Below are 15,463 nucleotides of genomic sequence, written 5' to 3' on the forward strand. Positions count from 1 at the left end.
GCTATACCCTTATAAGCCCACTGACTTCAATTAACATAGAAGGGGGAAACTCTGCTTAGGGCTGCAATTTTTTTTTTCTGCCTTCAAGTCCCATTTTACTTATGGCAACCCCTGGTGGGGTTTCAAGCAAGAGATGTTCAGAGGTGGTTTGCCATTGTCTGCCTCCTCCTCATACCCCTCGTATTCCTTGGAGGTCTCCCATCCAAATTCTTGCCAGGGTTGACCTTGCTTACCTTTTGAGATCTGACAAGATCAGACTAGCCTGGGCTATCCAGGTCAGGGAAGGACTGCACTACAACTGAAGAATAGTAGGTTTCCTGAGGCTTTGAGGTGGGAAAAATAACAATCCATGTAGGGCATGCAGTGTCCTATCCCCAAAAATATTCACTCTGGATATCTGAATCACTGGCTTTCAGGGAAGAAAAGGAAAGCAAGGGGAGGAGCTGTGGATCAGCGGTAGAGCATCTGCTTGGCATGCAGAAGGTCCCAGGTTCAATCTCCAGCATCTCCAGTTAAAGAGCCTAGGCGAGTAGGTGATGTAAAAAGGCTCTGCCTGAGACCCTGGAGAGCCACTGCTAGTCTGAGTAGACAATGCTGACTTTGATGGACCAATGGTCTGATTCAGTATAAGGCAGCTTCATGTGTTCAAGTAGCATGGATAATAGACTTGTGCATTTCTTTCATTATTAATTTAATTAAAATAATTACCGTATTTTTCGCTCCATAAGACGCACTTTTTTCCTCCTCAAAAGTGAGGGGAAATGTCGGTGCGTCTTATGGAGCGAATGTGCGGTCTCCCGCCCCTCCCGCCAGCTGGCTGGGTGCGCCGGAACGCAAGCCGGCGTTCCCGCCGGGAAGGCCAGCTGGGAGGCGGGGTATTTAACCTGCTCTGCGTTGCCTGCCTAGGCAGCGCAGAGCAGTTTAACCTCCCCTCCCCGCGCGCTTCCCGTTCCTGAGCCTCAGAACAGTACTGAGTAGACAGAACTGACTTGGATGGACCGAGGGGGGGGGGGTCTGGTTCAGTATAAGGCAGCTTCCCGAGGAGGGGCCTGTGGCTCAGTGGCAGAGCCTCTGCTTGGGCATAGCAGGAGGCCCCCGGTTCAGTCCCCGCAGGGCGCCTCCGCTCCCACCCGCCCCTGGCCCAGGCGAGCCCAGCGTTGCCAGGCCTCCGCCTCCCCCCCACTCGCTGCACGGAGGCCGGGCGGGGCGGGCAGAGAGCGAGGCCGGATCCCGCCGCCGGGACGATCCGCCCGGCCCTCCCCTCCCTCCTTCCTTCCCCCTTCCTTCCCTTCTGCTCACCTGGCCTCCGTGCAGCAGGGATCGCCGAGGGGGAAGTGGGAGAGGGAAAAAAGGAAGGCCGGGGGTGGGGGGTGGGATAGGCCTGAGGGGGAGACGCCGCCTTCGCTCAGCTTGGGCGGGGGCGCTTCAGGGCCGGGAAGCGCGGGGGGGAGGCTTAAACCCCCACCGCCCCCCTTCCCGGGAGTCCTCACAGGAAGGAGGCCTGGGCCGGGGTGGGGCGGCTCCTGCTGCTGCTGGGTTCCTGGGCGGACGGTGCTGGAGGTAAGCAGACCCCTCCCCCTGCCCCGGCTTCCCCCCCTGCGGGCGAAGGCGGTGTCTCCCCCTCAGGCCTACCCCAACCCCCACCCCTGGCCTTCCTTTTTCCCCTCTCCCACTTCCCCCTTGGCGATCCCTGCTGCACGGAGGCCAGGCGAGCAGAAGGGAAGGAAGGGGGAAGGAAGGAGGGAGGGGAGGGGAGGGCCAGGCGGATCGTCCCGGCGGCGGGATCCGGCCTCGCTCTCCGCCCGCCCCGCCCGGCCTCCATGCACCGAGTGGTGGGGAGGCAGAGGCAGAGGCCTGGCAGCGCCGGGCTCGCCTGGGCCAGGGGCGGGTGGGAGCGGAGGCACCCCGCGGGGGCTGAACCGGGGGCCTCCTGCTATGCCCAAGCAGAGGCTCTGCCACTGAGCCACGGGCCCCTCCTCGGGAAGCTGCCTTATAATGAACCAGACCCCCCCTCGGTCCATCCAAGTCAGTACTGTCTACTCAGACTGGCAGCGCTCTCCAGGGTCTCAGGCAGGGGTCTTTCACATCACCTACTTGCCTGGTCCCTTTAACTGGAGATGCCGCTGGGGATTGAACCTGGGACCTCCTGCATTCCCAGCAGAGGCTCCACCACTGAGCTCACAGCCCCCTCCCCATGGCTCTCCAGGGTCTCAGGCAGGGGTCTTTCCCATCACCTACGTGCCTGGTCACTTTAACTGGAGATGCCACTGGGGATTGAACCTGGGACCTCCTGCATGCCCAGCAGAGGCTCCACCACTGAGCTCACAGCCCCCTCCCCATGGCTCTCCAGGGTCTCAGGCAGGGGTCTTTCCCATCACCTACTTGCCTGGTCACTTTAACTGGAGATGCCACTGGAGATTGAACCTGGGACCTCCTGCATGCCCAGCAGAGGCTCCACCACTGAGCTCACAGCCCCCTCCCCATGGCTCTCCAGGGTCTCAGGCAAGGGTCTTTCTCATTACTTACTTGCCTAGTCCCTTTAACTGGAGATGCCACTGGGAATTGAACCTGGGACCTCCTGCATGCCCAGCAGACGATCCACAACTGAGCTCACAGCCCCCTCCCCATGGCTCTCCAGGGTTTCAGGCAGGGGTCTTTCCCATCACCTACTTGCCTGGTCACTGTAACTGGAGATGCCGCTGGGGATTGAACCTGGGACCTCCTGCATTCCCAGCAGAGGCTCCACCACTGACCTCACAGCCCCCTCCCCATGGCTCTCCAGGGTCTCAGGCAGGGGTCTTTCCCATCACCTACTTGCCTGGTCCCTTTAACTGGAGATGCCGCTGGGGATTGAACCTGGGACCTCCTGCATGCCCAGCAGAGGCTCCACCACTTAGCTCACAGCCCCCTCCCCATGGCTCTCCAGGGTCTCAGGCAGGGGTCTTTCCCATCACCTACTTGCCTGGTCACTTTAACTGGAGATGTCGCTGGGGATTGAACCTGGGACCTCCTGCATGCCCAGCAGAGGCTCCACAACTGAGCTCACAGCCCCCTCCCCATGGCTCTCCAGGGTTTCAGGCAGGGGTCTTTCCCATCACCTACTTGCCTAGTCCCTTTAACTGGAGATGCCGCTGGGGATTGGACCTGGGACCTCCTGCATGCCCAGCAGAGGCTCCACCATTGAGCTCACAGCCACCTCCCCATGGCTCTCCAGGGTCTCAGGCAAGGGTCTTTCCCATCACCTACTTGCCTGGTCACTGTAACTGGAGATGCAGCTGGGGATTGAACCTGGGACCTCCTGCATTCCCAGCAGAGGCTCCACCACTGACCTCACAGCCCCCTCCCCATGGCTCTCCAGGGTCTCAGGCAGGGGTCTTTCCCATCACCTACTTGCCTGGTCCCTTTAACTGGAGATGCCGCTGGGGATTGAACCTGGGACCTCCTGCATGCCCAGCAGAGGCTCCACCACTTAGCTCACAGCCCCCTCCCCATGGCTCTCCAGGGTCTCAGGCAGGGGTCTTTCCCATCACCTACTTGCCTGGTCACTTTAACTGGAGATGTCGCTGGGGATTGAACCTGGGACCTCCTGCATGCCCAGCAGAGGCTCCACCATTGAGCTCACAGCCACCTCCCCATGGCTTTCCAGGGTCGCAGGCAAGGGTTTTTCCAATCACCTACTTGCCTGGTCACTTTAACTGGAGATGCTGCTGGGGATTGAACCTGGGACCTCCTGCATTCCCAGCAGAGGCTCCACCACTGAGCTCACAGCCCCCTCCCCATGGCTCTCCAGGGTCTCAGGCAGAAAGGGTCTTTCCCATCACCTACCTGCCCGGTCCCTTTAACTGGAGATGCTGCTGGGGATTGAACCTGAGACCTCCTGCATGCTGAGCAGAGGCTCCGCCACTGAGCTCACAGCCCCCTCCAAAATACACATGAACACATGAAGCTGCTTTCTGATGAATCAGACCCCCCCTTGGCCCATCCAATTCAGTATTGTCTACTCAGACCAGCAGCAGCTCTCCAGGGTCTCAGGAAGGGGGTCTTTCACATCACCTACCTGCCCGGGCTCTTTAACTGGAGATGCTGGAGATTGAACTTGGGGCCTTTCAAGACCACCCGCCCCAGCCTGGCTTCCAGGGAGTCCCTAGAAGCCGGGCGGGTCCCCGTCCAATAGCTGAGCCTCGGACCGGGAAGTGGGGGGGGGGAGGTAAAACTTCTGCGCTGCCTAGGCAGGCAGCGCAGAGCAGTTTAAAGACCCCCGCCCGGCTTCTAGGGACTCCCTGGAAACCGGACGGGGGTCTTTATTCAGCAGAATATTTTTTCTTGTTTTCCTTCCTCTAAAAACTTGGTGCGTCTTATGGTCAGGTGCATCTTATGGAGCGAAAAATACTGTACAAACATGGAGTTTTTCATCATTACCATATTAAATACAAAATGAAGCAAATTCCCCATCTATACAGATCAAAGAAAAAGTATTTTCTTTCATTTTTGTTCTCTTTTGTTTGCTATTGCAGTTTTGCCTTTCTCTGAGTCTATGGGTTTCACTTTTACAAGGCAGCCAGCATTTTCCTAATAAGGGGACAGAGAAGCTCTGGGCTTCCCTGGGTGACTGCAAGCTATACCCACTAGGGATACATACATATGTGAAATATTCCATTCCTGAAGGATATAGGGTAAGACTTTGCCTTCTACTTTCTTCCCAATGCCTTTGCTGCTGTCCCAAATTTCCCCTTGCAGTCTGCACTCCTCTGCTTGCCTGTTGCTCTCCAATCCTTATCCCTCATCCAGGCAAATCTGCTTCAAAGTCCTCCTACTGTTGCTTGCCTGCCCAGATGCCTTGCCCTCCTTTAGTCACCAAATGCCCTTGCCTTGTCAGTCTGCCTCTTCCTGGTGTTACTATCACTTAAGATAAATGGCTGCATGCTGCTGTATGTGTTACTTGTGGTAAAGAGTTACACAGAATGGTAAAGTTTTTTAAAAGTTAGTGTTTAGAAGAGATAGTTCCAGAGGGTCACTGTGTTGGTCTACAATAGAACAGTTAGATTTGAGTCCAGTAGCACCTTAGAGACCAACAAGAATTTCCAGGGATTTCGAGAGTCAAAGCTCCCTTCATCAGACATGAGTAGAAATGGAGATCTCTGAGTTCTTTTATCCTAGTAAGAAGGTGGGAGGGGTGTTGTGAAGAATGCTTGTAAAGGATGCAAAGGTACAATGCATATTGTAATCAGTTTGATTAGAAATAGGTGGGGAATTGCTTGGGGGCAAAAAAAATTAGCATCTGTAGTGAGATAAGAATCCTGTGTCCCTATTCAGCCCTGGAGGAACCATTGTTCTAAACTTCTGAATTAACTCAAGTTCATCAATCTTCCCTTGAAATTTCCCCTTGAAATTTCTTGTTTGAGAACTGCTACTTCTAAGTCAGCAACGGGATGACCTGGAAGATTAAAATGTTCTCCCACTGGTTTTTGAGTGTTGCAGTTTTTACTGTTGGATTTATGTCCATGTATTCTTCTATGTAGGGACTGACTTGTTTGTCTGATGTAGAGAGTAGAAGGGAATTGCTGGCACTTGATGGAATATCTAACATTGGAGGATGAACAAGTGAATGAACATGAGATGGTATAGCTGGTGTTGTTACATCTGGTTATTTTGTTATCAGAGTGGCTATGGGTACAGAGTTGGCATCTTGGTTTGTTGCAGGCTGTTGTCGCAGAGTCTGTGTTCATGTTTGGAAGGGTATTGCTGTAGGTAAAAAGTTGTTTACAGTTAGGAGCTGCCTATGGCCAACAAAAGGTTTACTTCCTGTAAGAGAGGAGTATCATTGTCCAGCGCATGTTATAGGTAGGACTGCCAACCCCAGGTTGGGAAATACCTAGAGATTTTGGGGGTGGAGCCTCAGGGGGGTGGGGTTTGGAGAGGGGAGGGACTTCAGTGCCCTAGAGTCCAATTGCCAAAGAAACCATTTCCTCCAGGGGAACTGATCTCTGTTGCCTGGAGACCAATTGTAATAGCAGGAGATCTCCAGCAACCACCTGGAGATTGGCAACCCTAGCTGTAGGTCATTAATGATACATTCAAACAGTTTGAGAGCTGTATATGACCACCGGTGGTTTTCTGTTGTTGTTTCATTTGGATCTATCTTGTAGCAGGTTATCCCTTGGTATCATTCTGGTTTCGTTGATCTGTTTCCTTACAACATCAAGAATGTCTGTTGTAGATTTTGTTGATGAACAGATCAACAAAACCCTCCCACCTTCTGACTAGGATAAAGGGACTCAGAGCTCTCCATTTCTACTCATGCCTGATGAAGGGAGCTTTGACTCTCAAAAGCTTATAGCCTGAAATTCTTGTTTGTCTCTAAGGTGCTACTGGACTTGAGTCTAACTGTTTGGAGCACAGGTCATCTGCCTCCTGGTGGTGTCCAGGAAGAAGAAGGTGTGCTGTGGTTGTTAAGGTGGCTACTGGAGTTGTTGCAGTTAGGACTTCTAGGCCCCCATTTGTATATATTTAAATTAAACTTATTCAGTTCCTTCACAAACAACTAGGATCAATTCTTTGAGGAACCTTGAGGGTTCCCCTAAATTCCCATTTGATTATGTGTTTGGAATCTCTCCTATCAATTCTCCAACAAACTTTAACATTTTAAACATGTGTACATTTCATTGCCTCAGAAAGGGGCACCCATTTATTTTATCTGTTTGAAATTGGAACGTGTGAATTACCTAGAAGAGTCTTGAGGTTTGTCCAATTTGGATGGAAAACCAAGAGGGTACAGGCTCAAGAAGGGGTGAAAAGGTTCTTCCTTTAAAACCAATGGGAAAGAATACCAAAATAAAATTATAAAAACAAAACAATAATGAAAGAAACAATACCAGAACAACCCAATAACGAATCAGTCCCTAAAGAAACAGAGAACAACTCCCATGCATGAGTGCAATGGATAATGCATACTAAGAACACAACTGAGCCAAAATGCTTGACAATGCCATTAAAATCAATGGAACATAAAAGTACTTAATTCCATCTGCCTAATGCCATACATTTTCACAGATATCCTCATGCACTGGGGTTACCTCCCATCCAATGACTCTACGAGTGCAATCCTGAAAGGGGGGTAGATCCACAGCAGCCAGGAGTGACGTAGCTGTACCACCTCCTCAGAGGCTTCCCGGCCACTGCGGAGACAAAAAAAAAAAAAAGGTTAAATTTTTTTAAAAAAAGGAAAGCAGGGGAAATGTCCACTGAAAACAGCGAGGCTGTGCCACCCAAAAAGATGGCACAGCCCCGCCGGTGCTCAAGGGGGTGTTCCCGGATGCCAGCTCCTGGACAACTGAATGTTTGCTTTCATGCCAGCGTAGGTGCCACTTTATTCAGTGATAAGGGGGCACCTACGCTGGCACAGGGTCACACCAGCTCCAAAGGAGCTTCGCCCCCCCCCCTCAGGAATGGGCTGTTCGTTACTGTTGAATAGCAAACAGTGAAGAGGGCCCAGAAGTCTGCTTCCAGGCTCTGTATCTTACATTCAGAAATATTATGTTACAATCTTTGTTAATTATTCTGTCTCTGACAGTGCAATGCTGAACAGAATTATGCCCTTCTACTATATATCAAATAGGATTAGAAGACAGTTACTCTGTTTGGACTGACTGCCTGTTATGTCGTTTTCCAGTATCACAAAAAAAGATATTCAGGAAAAAATAAATCTGTAAGACACTAAGATTGTTTTGTGACAAAGGTCGTACAAACCAAAGTAAAAACAGATTTTTTTTAAAAAACAACAACAAACCTTTAAACTACTCTTTGTCAAAATACAATTATGTGAAGTTTTTTATTTTCCCTTCCTGTCAGATTTATTTCATTTCATAGATTTGGGCAGTTTTAGAAAGAGAGAAATTTTCCCTTTCCTCATTTTTGAGTTCACAAATGGCTGTTCCAAAACAATCAAGGGAATCCGATCCTCACTAACATGAGCTTTCACATCTTTTTATAGGTTAAAAGTCCAGAGTTTTAATACAAAAAGTGCTGCACAGCGATTACTTACAAAGCTTGAAAGAAAGGCACGCTCCAGTGAATTCTATATAACACACCAGCTCTTTTAGGATTGGAAGTAATAGTGTTAGGTTGGTTTTCTTTTAAATATATCAAAAGACTGTGATTCAAAGGGGGGGGGGAATCACAATACTTTCTAAATAGGTGTTTTGAACTCTAATGGGCTTGATAGTCTTATTCAAAGAAAGCAGTTGAAATGTAAAAGCTTTTAAATACTGTATATGTAAACCAAATAGTGAGGGTGATCCAATTTATTTGGGGATTGGCTCTGCATATGGATAACACTACACCAAACCTTAGAGGCCAGTTTTGTAACCATCTCTGTAGATAACAGTGCTGAATGTGAAGTTCTACAAGAGTCTGAATGCATCCACATAGCTCTTGGACTTCAGAGGTGCCAGGTTCAAATGTCATCTTGGGGAAGGCCATTTCCAGCCCCATTTTGAATTCCAATTGAAACACAGAGGGCCCAGTTTCCCTATTCTCACCAATACTGATCATATCTCCATGCATATTTTCTTGTTTTATGTAGACAGCTATCCTAAATCTTAAAAAGACCGCGGAAATCTCTGCTCGTGTATTTAGGGTTGCCAAGTGCCAATCCACCTGGCTACTCGTCAACCAGCTGAGGGTCAGCGGGCAATGCGAGTCTGAGTGGTAAAAGGTCCTTTGCTGGGAGTTTGAGTGGTAAACGGCCCCTTGCGATGCATTTATACCCAGAAGTGCCACATCGCAACAGGTCTTTTACCACGCAAACTCCCAGTTTGAGTGGTAAAGGCCCCTTGTGATGCGGTACTTCCAGGTGTGAACCGGAAGTGATGCGATCATGTCAGCGTGGCTGCGCACACGACCTTTGCCTCACCTCTTCCCCAAAAACCTCCCGCCGGAGGAGATGGGGGAACCTGGCAACCCTACATGTATTGCACAGATGGGTTACTCTTGTTTGCTGAATGCTATGGGTTGGATACCATGGACATTTTCTGCTAACAGAAGGGAAAGCAATTTTCATCTATTTCTCACTCCTGTTGCACACCTCTACCTTCCTGTTCATGTTGTTTCTGTAGGTCTCCTGTCCCCATGAGTAATATTTCAGGGATGATCTTGGGTTGCAGTGGGCGGGGGAGGTACAGAAGCCCCGTTCTATGATGGAAATCTTTTCTGACAGTAGTGTTTTAGCAAAAAATCCAAGCCTGTACCAACATACATAATGATAAGGAGCACTATCCACATTGGTCAAAATGAAGGCTAATAACACAGACTTATAAACCTGTTAGTCTCTTGCCATGAAAACCCCCAAAAGAGGTCACCATAAGTCGGCTGCGACTTGACGGCACTTTACACACACACACACACACACACACACACACAAACCCTACACATACTCGCCCACAGTATGGGGCTTACTTTCAAGTAAGAATGCATAAGGAGCACACTGTTTCACTGACCTCAGACCAGAGTATACGACCACCTTTGTTGGATATGAATTTGCCTACTCACCAAGAATTGCCTGAAGGCCTTATACAAGATTGTCCAATCTTCAGAGGTTAAATGATAACTCTGCTATAGTACCCAATTATAAAATATTGTCACAGAAGACGTTTATTTTGTGCCTACAAAACAGGTGCAAAGTTAAGGCCATTTTATTCTGTGTGGCTTTTGGAAATTAATAGAATGAGCATTTTGTCATTTGAGAAATCGTTGCGGTGTAAATGGTTTAAAAAATCAAATGGAAACAAATAGTAAGTGAGCAGTCCTATACATTTTCATTACCATTGCAAGTACTGCTTACAAATATTGAAAATTTTGTCAGAGTTTAAATATGAAATTCCAATATATGTATTGATATAAAATTTTACCTCAAAATTCAACTGAGTATTTTGTTTTATTTAGGTAAGCATCAAATACAAAATTACAGAATCTTTCAAATGTGAAACACGTACTGACAAATACTAGATAACACTTTATGCCAACTATCATGTCTGTCCAATATAAAAATAACAAATATCAAAAGCTAAAATAAATGTTGAGTAAATGTCAACACATCAGTATATATTTGGAGAATATTTAACATCAAAATCTTCAGCAGTAGGGGTGTGCAAAAAAACTTTCCCCTGTAAATTTCGGGTTTGGATTTATTGGCCCCGTTTTTTTCAGGTAAATGGAAATAAGCCAAATACCCAGACTGGTAAATGGGTATTTGGCTTTATTTCCAGGCCCGCCCCCCTCAAATTGGGTTCACTATAGTCTATGGAATTTATTTTCAAGGCTCTTGGGGGGGGGATGAGGTAGAGTCACAAAGTTTGCAGCATAGCGGCAATGGACTCTCCTTAGATGGACATCAAAGTTTGGTGAAGTTTGGACAGGGGGTCCAATTTTATGAGCCTTCAAGGGGGTCACCCTCTTCATCCAGGCATTTTTGAGAGCCAAGCTGTCAATTGGTTTTTAGGGACAACCCAGCAATGCCTTCAGGCCCTTCCACCACTGAAGTGTGGTCAAAAATCTTTCTTGTTGTGGCAGAAGAGCCCCGCTGAGCCACTCATCTTGCTCTGTTTCAGCCCTCCAAAGTGTCAAGGCACCAATGGTTGTCCTGAGTCTCCTGGCTCATCCAACTTTTGGGAGGGTTATTTCACACTGCATAAGTACACTGCCAGCTTCCCTTCCATGTTGTCGATTAAGGCTCTGCCTAGTGCCTGTGTCTCCCACTCCCGAGCAACTGGTTACCACAGGCGCAGCTTACTTCACTTACCGTATATACTCGTGTATAAGCCGAGTTTTTCAGCCCAAAAAAGGGCTGAAAAAGCCGAACTCGGCTTATACACGGGTCAATACGGTAGGAGAGGGGAGGAGGAGGAGGGAGGAGGGAGGAGGGAGGGAGGGAGGAACTTACCGCTCGCAGCCTCGCCCGGGAGCCTTTCTCCTGCCGGCAGGGGCCTGGAGGGGCCGGCAGGAGGTTCCTGCCGGTTGCTCTGCCGCCGCCCAGGCGGCAGGGAGCCTTTCTTCTGCCGGCAGGGACCTTCCTGGGCCGGCAGAAAGTCCTTGCAGGCCGCTCTGCCGCCGCCCAGGCGGCAGGGAGCCTTTCTCCTGCTGGCAGGGTCCTGGAGGGGCTGGCAGGAGGTCTCTGCCGGCTGCTCCGCCGCCGCCCAGGCGCCTGGGCGCCTTTCTTCTGCGGGCAGGGACTTTCCTGGGCCGGCAGGAGGCCCCTGCCGGCTGCGCCGCCGCCACCCACGCGCCCAAGCGCCTTCCTCCGGCCGGCAGGGGCCTGGAAAGGCCTCCTGCCAGCCCAGGAAGGCCTCGCCGCCAATTCGCCGCGTCTCCCGGTAAGTAGGGGGTTCAGGGGCTCTTCCCCCTCCCCCCCTTGGATAGCACTGGGGTTGGGGTGGGGTGGGGCGGGAGGGCCTGGGAGGCCGGCGGGAGGGCGACCTGGGGCAGGGGCTCTGCGCTCTAAAATGGCGACCGGCATTTTAGAGCGCAGCATTGCCGGTAAAGGGAATTTCTTATTGACCCTCGGCTTATACGCGGGTCAATAAGAAATTCCCTTTTCTGGCCTCAAATTTGGGGGGTCGGCTTATACTCGGGTCGGCTTATACCTGAGTATATACGGTATGCACTCCCAAGGCATTAGTAATCTAGCAACTAACCATTTCCCTTCAGTGGCACATGTTTTGAATAGTGTGTTCTGCATATTGTAATGGTGGAGGTCTATGTGCTATGGGCACAACTACAAGCATTTAATATAGTAAATAATTTATTAAAAGGAAAAATCCATATACATACCCTGCACAGCAATGGATTGAGAAAAGGATAGAAAAGAAAGGTGCAACAGTACAATTCCCTGTCCCTCAACTCTGCAAATGTTTTAGCTGGTCTTATTCTAAAACAGGGCTCATTAAGCTTTGAAGTTACAGCAACCTAAAAGCTTCCAATTACCTTGGAGTATTTGTCCTGGACAACCCTTTATCTGCTCCATGTGGCAATGTAATCCATCAAACTGGAGCCCAGGTGGGAAAGCTCCTCCCTCCATACTGAATCAGCCAAAATTGACCCTTTTCCTTTCATGTGCAGGGATTTTATCTCCTGTCTCTGCCCACCCCCTCTGCGGCTCACAACTCCTGTTTCTGGAGTTTCCAGGAAGATCCTACCTAGTCCCCCGTCTTCCAAGTTTCTGTCACCTTCTGGGTGTGAAATTGCAGCCAATGTGTGAGATGGCCTTTGCATTGGGCAAAAACATTTTGGTAGAGGTCATTTTTACCATAGTGTTTTTGCCCAAATACCAGAGTACCCCTGTATCAACAGCAATGTAATGATATCACTTCTAGTGCATGCCAGAAGTGGTATCACTTTGTCAAGGTAAGTCCCCCAATCCCCCCACCCCTGCCAATTGTCAGGGGTTACCTGGCAATCCTATGTGTCCTACATTGGCCTCTGGTGGAAGTAAGAAAACCTGTTTCCTTTTGGGGTGGGCATTTTTAAGAACATAAAACAATAACAAGAGTCCTATTGGATCAGACCAGAGGGGCATCCAATCCAGTATTTTTTTCATACATAGGCCAACCAGTTGCCCTTGAGGACCAAAAGCATTTTTGAGGACCAAAAACATACAACCCAAATTTCCCCCTTCTATTCAGAGATTTTTTTGCTTCTGAATGTGGAGGTTCCCTTTAGTCATCATAGCTATTAGCCACTAATGGGCTTATTCTGTATGCATCTAATCACCTTCTAAAGCCCTCTATTAGGCTTAGCACTTCCAGCAGGCAATTCCCCACTGGTGCATTTGCATTCCTGCCATGGCTGATGTTCGCATGGGAGAAAAAGAGTAGGAAATGGCATCTGACTCTTAAGTGATGTTACTTTTGTGTTACAGTCTATGAATCCCAAAATTATGGTTTTGCCATAGAGATTTGGAGGAAATCCCTAGAGCGCTGTCTGGAAGTGATATCACTTCTGGGCCAAGCATGAACCTCCCTAGGCCAGGCCCCAGAAATCTCCCAAGGGTTGCAGGCAGAGGCTTGGCAACCTTGTCCTCTATGCTTGTAGCATGTCTACTGCCAATGAATTCCAACATTTAATTGCTTATTGAGTAAAGAAGTGCTTCTTATTTTGTCTGTCCTGTATCTATTGCCCATCAATTTCATTGAGTGCCCCCAAGTGCTAGTATTATGGAAGAAGGAGAAATTTCTAACAACTTTCCCCATCCCTGGATAATTATATAAAGCTCTATCACATCCCCACTCCCTTAGTCATCTTTTCTGTAAACTGAAAAGCCCAGATGCTTTAGCTTAACATCAGAAAACAAAAGGGCATGATGGTTGCCAGAAGTAACAGTTTCTAATTTTTTTTTATTGTTCTCCTACCTTCTTAGTAGAGTTATTAAATTTTTCTACCAAGCAGAACATTTTGGTTACCAGTTTAGAATCAAGAATCTCTACTGCAGAGAATGAGTCTCAATGCTAACAACTTGGAAGCAAATAAATAATTTTTTAAGACTGACATGGATAACCCGAGGATAAGAAAAAAATATTAAACAATTACTTTTCTCCATAACTAACCATATATTTATGAGCCCTTTAGTTTTCTACACCATATGGCTACAGAAAACATCAACAGTTCCCTATGCCTGTTTAGCGAAAACATAATATTTATCTTTCTCTTTCATTACAAATGTAATGGTTGTAGTATTTTCTTTTTTAAAAATTAGCAAATATAGTTATTCAATGGAGTGGCTGTAGTTGTGCAGCAACAAATCTAATTCAATAGGCACAAGATTTAGATAAGATCCTATAAACTTAAAGAGTTAAGGCTATAATTGTTTGTCTCATTTTGTGATTATCACAAATAATATATAACGTAATAGGACATGGAAAAAATACTGTTCCATATTCCACTCCATGGCAATATAAATGAATAAACTCATTACAAACAATAGAACAAAATGTATAATCTCTTCATTGCTCATAGACACCTGCTTAAAGCCAGCTGGGCAGACCTGTTTCCAGAAGAAAAAAAAGGTGGGGGAGGGGAGACACCATCCATGATTGGTGGTGCATGCTTACAACTTAGGGTTGCCCACCTCTGGGTACTAGCTGGAGATCTCCTGCTATTACAACTAATCTTCAGCTGATAGAGATCGGTTCACCTGGAGAAAATGGCAGCTTTGGCACGGACTCTATGGCATTGAAGTCCCTCCCCTCCCCAAACCCCACCCTCCTCAGGCTCTGTCCCAAAAACCTCCTGCTGGTGGAAAAGATAGACCTGGCATCCTGACAGGATAGAAAACATACTTTTGTCTATGAAATATTGGAAGGTGGCATAAAGAACTGCACAGGTAATCAGCATCACCTTGATTGATACCTAGGACATAACTGGCCACCAGTACTCCAGTAACATAAGCTGAATATGTTGTGTATTTGGAACTCTTAAGAAGCTTTTATTCTTAGTGCTGGCCCCCCTTGTTTTACGTTTCCACTTCTTGACTAAAAGTAGATCTCCAAAGCAGTTGCTTTCTGAGCTATCACTTCTTCTGAGTCATATCACAATTGTTGGGTTCATAAACCCACAGGTGAGTAAAAAACAACAACACACAACCTAAATAGGAGACAATCAATTTCAGGGAGGGGCCATGGCTCAGTGGTAGAGCATCTGCTTGGCATGCAGAAGGTCCCAAGTTCAATCCCTGGCATCTCCAGTTCAATCAATCAATCAATCAAAACATTTATTGTCATACACAATACCTGCAGAGAGCATCTCCAGTTAAAGGGACTAGGCAAGTAAGTGATGTGAAAGACCTCTGACTGGAGAGCCGCTGCCCATCTGAGTAGACAATGCTGACTTTGATGGACCAAGGATCTGATCCAGTATAAGGCAGCTTCATCTGTGTTCAGTTCTTGCCTTAGTTCAATTACTTTGAATTTCCACTGATGGTTCATCCCACAGTTGCTGTTTTCAATGTTGTATAAGGCAGTGCTAAACTATATGACCTCTGTTCCTACATACAGATTTTGAGAAGGATGTACAGCTAACTTATCCCAATTTGGCTTCTAGCAGACACACAACTGCTGAGGTTTGCTGGAAATGACATTCAAATGGGAGGAGTTTCTCTTCTTCCGAAATATTCCACAATATGGCAGCTTGATAATGAGAGACAAATCCAGAATAAGCCTACTTTGACAGCAATTTGTTGAATGCAGCTTTGAATCAATAACAGCCTGATTTAATATTAACTTGATAGGGCGAAATTTTTATAGATTATAAAAGATGAGGGCAACTGTGGGGTCAACATCTGTATTTGAGCTCATGACGGTTGTTGAAAGCTGCATTTCGAAATAGAGGTTAATTGGCTTAAAAGTGTAATTTATTTTTCAATGCTGAATTAGCAATACTTAGGCATATTATGTATGCAGGGAGTCGAGGAAGCAGA

Source organism: Euleptes europaea, chromosome 8 (genome assembly GCF_029931775.1).
Source record: "Euleptes europaea isolate rEulEur1 chromosome 8, rEulEur1.hap1, whole genome shotgun sequence".
NCBI lineage: Eukaryota > Metazoa > Chordata > Lepidosauria > Squamata > Sphaerodactylidae > Euleptes > Euleptes europaea.